This window comes from Triticum urartu, chromosome 6A, assembly GCF_056163025.1.
Source record: "Triticum urartu cultivar PI428250 chromosome 6A, HENAU_Tu73, whole genome shotgun sequence".
Taxonomy (NCBI): Eukaryota; Viridiplantae; Streptophyta; class Magnoliopsida; order Poales; family Poaceae; genus Triticum; species Triticum urartu.
Genome location: NC_141878.1, coordinates 283,800,254 through 283,805,397, shown reverse-complemented (window position 1 = coordinate 283,805,397; position 5,144 = coordinate 283,800,254). Strand labels below are relative to the sequence as shown.

The following is a 5,144-nucleotide window of genomic DNA, read 5'->3' as shown; positions in this document are numbered from 1 at the left end:
TCTAGTGTATTTGTGTTTTAAAAAATTTCACTATTTTGTAAAGTAGCATTAATGTCTTACTATGTGTTCTGGTAATTTTATTTTGATTTGTTTTAGATTTGTTTAGCTATATTATTACTTCTGTAGCAGAGGTTTAAAAAAAAGAGAAACCGCACACGCGTGCACATGCCGTTGTGCAGCACAGCTGCAGCCCAGCTCCTTTTCCTCGCCCGCGCGCGCAGCCCAGTAGGTAGGCCAGCCCATTTCCCGCACAGCCGCAGCCCACCCTGCAGTTCACGTTTTGTTTTTCTTTTCTTCTCTCTCTCCCGCTGACAGGGATGGCCCGCTTGTCATCTCTCTCCTCTGCCCGTGTTCTTCCTGGAGACTCCTCCCGATCCAAATCCCCATCGTTCGATCTACTGTCCCTCGTCCAGTCTTCACTCCGTATAAATAGTCCCCTTACTCTCCTCTGCCGATTTTTGGCAAAATCCCTCTCTCCCGTGCCCGTTTCACCTTGCCCGGATCTCGCCGGAGTCCGCCACCGCAGGAGCACCTCCGCCACTCGATTTCATCGCCACAGAAGGTTCCTAGCTTGTCCTTCTGCCCCTATTCTCTTACCCATGGTCTCGTATCTCTCCCTCACCTATTAGTTCTCGCAGGGAAGCACCCACCCGAGTGCTTCGACCTCCGCCCCGACGAACACCGCCGTCGCCGCTCCAGCCGAACCTCACATACTTTAGCAGAAGGCCCGGTCGTCCCAGAGGACGTTTTGGAGTTCGACGTGTCCCTCCTCGCCTCGTCCTGTTCTCCCCGAGCTCGGGAGGCCTCTCCAGCGACGCCAGCTTCAAATCCGAGCCGTGCCGCCGCCGTCTCGTTCAATTCCGGCTGGCATACTCTGTTCCTCTCCGGTGAGTCATCCCATCCGTCCGATCTCCCTCCGACGGTCTAGATTAGATCAGTGCTTTTTTTTCTATAAACCGGTATGCACTATTTAGTGGACGTTCGTCGGTTAGCCACAGCAGCAAACAACCTCCAGCCAATCATCATGCGACACGTGGCACGTCCACGGCAGCCACGGCAGTTCTTCCCAAAACGCTTTTATGGCATAATTATTCTTTGCAGATTCCATATCAAATTTTCATTTAGGTTTATCTTGACATCCGGAACTCCAAATTCATCGATTCTTTTTCCTGTGTACTCGTAGAGACCAGAAGAATACCGCAGAATCAAAATTTCACATTGTTGAACTATTCAAATATGAAGTTGTTTAAATTTGAATTCAAACTTCTGGAGGCCATATCTTTTAAACCATTGATCCAATTCAGTTGATTCTTTTTGCATTGTGATCCTGCCAGCATGTAGATGATATATACCTACTGATAAGTTCTGTTATTTAAGTTTTTATTTGAATTTGTTGATGTTTACTTTATTGTGGTGTTATGGGAGTACGGTTTATTTATCGGTGCCTTTGTTAATCGTATAGATTGTCCGGAGTGTGAAGCGGATCAGAATTGAGCGTTAGAGTACTTCAACAGCGTTCAAGGCAAGTTGCACTTTTTGATTATGCTCATCTTATATTCTGCTATGCATGTGTGGTTTTATGCTATGATATATGTGTTGGCCTGATATGTGTACCCCGTGTTGTCATGTTTGGTATTGATTGTGCTCTGTGATGGTGTGATCAACTTGCTATGGTAGACGTGGGCATGTCTCGAGTGATCCATGAAAGTGGTGAGTGTTTATAGCCGTAGGCTCGGGATTATTAACCAGGTGAATGCGTCACTGGCAGAGCGCTCTATTGCCCCTAGAGAATGCGCCATTGACAGAGCGCACTTGAGGCGAGGTTAGTTTTCGGAACTTAAATCAGGTGAATGCGTCCTTGGCAGAGTGCTCTATTGTTCCTAGAGAATGCGCCACTGACAGAGCGCACTTGAGACATACTTCTAAAGTTCTTGTCATGTTTATTTAGAATCTTTGGGTTATCTTGGGCTAGTAAACTAGAGACGGTTGTGAGTTCAGGTAGTGGAGGTAGGTGAGGACATTCTTCTCCAAACTAACTTGTGTGTTTTGTTTGTCATACATTGCTTTGTGGATGTAGGTTTGCTATATCATTTTGTGTGATTTGCCAATACATTCAATGTATTGACCCTTTGTGGTTGCAACTTATCATGTTGTAGGATTTTCAGATGATCAGTCAGATACAGTAGGATCGCGAGCCATCACTCGACATGTTCTCTAGTGGGCATTGATGGACTCGTCGTTTATTATGCTACCTTTCCGCTGTTATTATTGAATAAGTTAGCTATGTGCTACTCAGTTTGTAATATTTTATAAATTCTGGATCATAAGTTATAGTAAATGATGCACTTATTATTTGATATTCATATGTACTGTGTGTGCTAGCAAGTCGATCCAGGGACTAGCACAGTGAGCACAGAGACATCGAATCTTATCAAATTCGGGTCGCTACATCTCCTAATTTCATACGAATTTGATGGTATCAACTACGCAAATCAACTTTGGAGAAAATTGTAGAGCCACTCAATTCATCAAGCATATCATCTAGCCTAGGAATAGGATGACGATAACGAATAGTAATATTATTAATGCCTCTACAATCAACACACATACGCGACGTACCATCCTTTTTAGGCACTAGTATAATAGGAACAACACAAGGACTAAGAGATTCACGTATGTAACCTTTGTCCAGTCGCTCCTGTACTTGATGCATAATCTCCTCCATCTCCTCTGGATTGGTACGGTATGGTGCATGGTTGGGTAGCGATGCACCGGGAATTAAGTCAATTTGATGCTCAATCCCTCGAATAGGTGGTAATCCCGGTGGCACGTCTTGTGGGAAGACGTCACCGAACTCCTACAAAATGTTAGTGACAGCAGGGGGCAAAGAGGAAAGCACGTCCTCGAATGAAAATAATGCCTCTTTGCACATAAAAGCATAGCAAACAGATTTGCTGAAATCTAGCTCATCAATATCAGATTTTGTGGCAAGTAAACATGCACTTTTCAATTTAATTTCAGAAGCAACACTAGATGGTTTATTATTACTTTTCAATTGTTGCTCAAATTCTTTTGCCACAATCTAATTTTCACTCTTATTTTTCTCCTGTTTTGCTTTATTAGCTCTATTAATATCATCTTTCAAAATGAATTCAGGAGTCATAGGAAGCAAAGTAATATGGCTATCCTAATGAACAAGAGTATACTGATTATTTCTACCATGGTGTACAGATTTTTTTATCAAATTGCCATGGTTTATCGAGTAATAAGGAACATGCTTGCATGGGTACCACGTCACAATCAACATAATCAACATATGTAGAGATACTAAAATGCACACGAATAGTACGTATTACCTTAACCTTGCCGCCGTTGTTGAACCATTGGATGTAGTAAGGATGTGGATGTGGTCTTGTGGTGAGAGATAGCTTCTCCACCATCTCCATGCTTGCCAAGTTGTTGCAGCTCCCTCCATCTATGATGATGCGAACAGAACATTCCTTCACAATTGCCTTTGTATGGAACAAATTATGCCTCTGATTTTGCTCAGCTTGTGTGACCTGCACACTCAAAACACGTTGAGAAACTAAACATTCATACATGTCAGCATCTTCAGGAGCCATGTATTGCGTCTCATGATCAAAATCATCTCCACCGTGTTCTTCACGTGTAATATGAGCCAAAGTCTCGTCATCATAGTCACTAGCGGACTGATACCCACCATCCTCAGTAGCAATCATCACACCCTAAGATTTGCATTCTCTCGCCAAATGTCCTCTTCCCTTACAACGACGACAAATAATATCACATGTGTGCCCTGTTGATGCCATAGAAGAAGAAGAACTCTGTACAGGCCCGATAGGTGTGCTCTTGGCAGATAATGGTGGTTGTGCCTGCTTCCTTGTATCACGGCTGGAGGTAACAGCTGATGGAGGTGTCAGTGCAGTAGAATGTGTGGAAGTAGAGGATGCACACGGTGTCCATGATGAAGGTCGACCTGCAGAAAAGTTACTCCGTGCCAATGCCTGTCGATCCTGCACTTCACGTTCAGCTTTACAAGCAAGATGGAATAAACGAGTGATATTATTATACTCCTTATACTCTAGAATGATCTGAATCTCTCTGTTTAATCCACCCATAAAACGTGCAAGCATAGCTTCATTCTCCTCATCAATACCACATCTAATCATGCCAGTTTATAATTCGTAATAATATTCTTCTACAAAAAAATTTCCTTGTCTTAAGCGCTGCAATTTTTGAAGTAATTCACGTTGATAATATGGTGGAACCCAACGAGTACACATAGCAGTTTTCAAAGCAGCCCGAGTAGCTGGAATATGATATAATCTACAATGTTCAGACCACCAAACACATGCAAAACTAGTGAAAGCACAAATAGCAGCAGGAACACGTCTCTCCTCGGGATATTGTAAACATGTAAAACGTTGTTTAGTTTCTAACTCCCAAGTAAGATATATATCAGGAACATATCTACCCTCAAATGGTGGAATATTCAATTTTAGTTTAGGAAGAAGGTCATGATCTCATACCTCAGGTGGTGGTGCAGCCCTACCGTTGCGATGATATACCTGAGGACGACCAAGTGGTGGTGGTGCTGGTGGTTGCACATAGTTTTGATTTTGATCAACCTCATCCTCGTAATGGTCCTCCACCTCTGCAGTAGCAGCTGGAGCTACAAAAGCATCAACAACAGCACCAGAATTTTGCCCAGGGTCAATGGGAACGCGTTGTGCTCGTCCCACTTGATTTGGTAGGTGACGTTGTTGTTGTTGTTGTTGTTGTTGTTATTGTAGAGGTGCGACAGGTGCAGCCAGCGGTGGTGGTGGAAAATGCGAAAGCAATTCAGTAAACTTGTTATCGAGCTTTGTTTCGAACGTCTTCTCCATGCCATCTATCTTCTCCATGGCCTCGTCAAATCTGTTTAGCACATCTTGCACCTGTCCACTCATCATTTGCTAAAACTTATCATGAAGCCCCTTGTTCGTCAAGTTCTCCCAATCAATCTCGTCGACTTGTGATCCTGCAATGGTTAGCAGCAATAGAACACACAAGAATATGATCCTACAGACTACTAACAAGTGGTGGTGGTGGGTATCACAAATCCATCAAGCAAATCTCAAATT

At 43.3% G+C, this 5,144-nt stretch overlaps 1 long non-coding RNA gene across 1 annotated transcript; it reads left to right on the top strand.

Moving 5' to 3' along the window:
• The first annotated feature begins 327 nt into the window (after positions 1-327).
• On the top strand, positions 328-2,253 carry LOC147965013 (uncharacterized). Its single transcript, XR_015607307.1, has 3 exons — positions 328-562; positions 639-887; positions 1,463-2,253. It is a non-coding gene; the product is annotated as an uncharacterized LOC147965013 (long non-coding RNA).
• Positions 2,254-5,144: the final 2,891 nt, after the last annotated feature.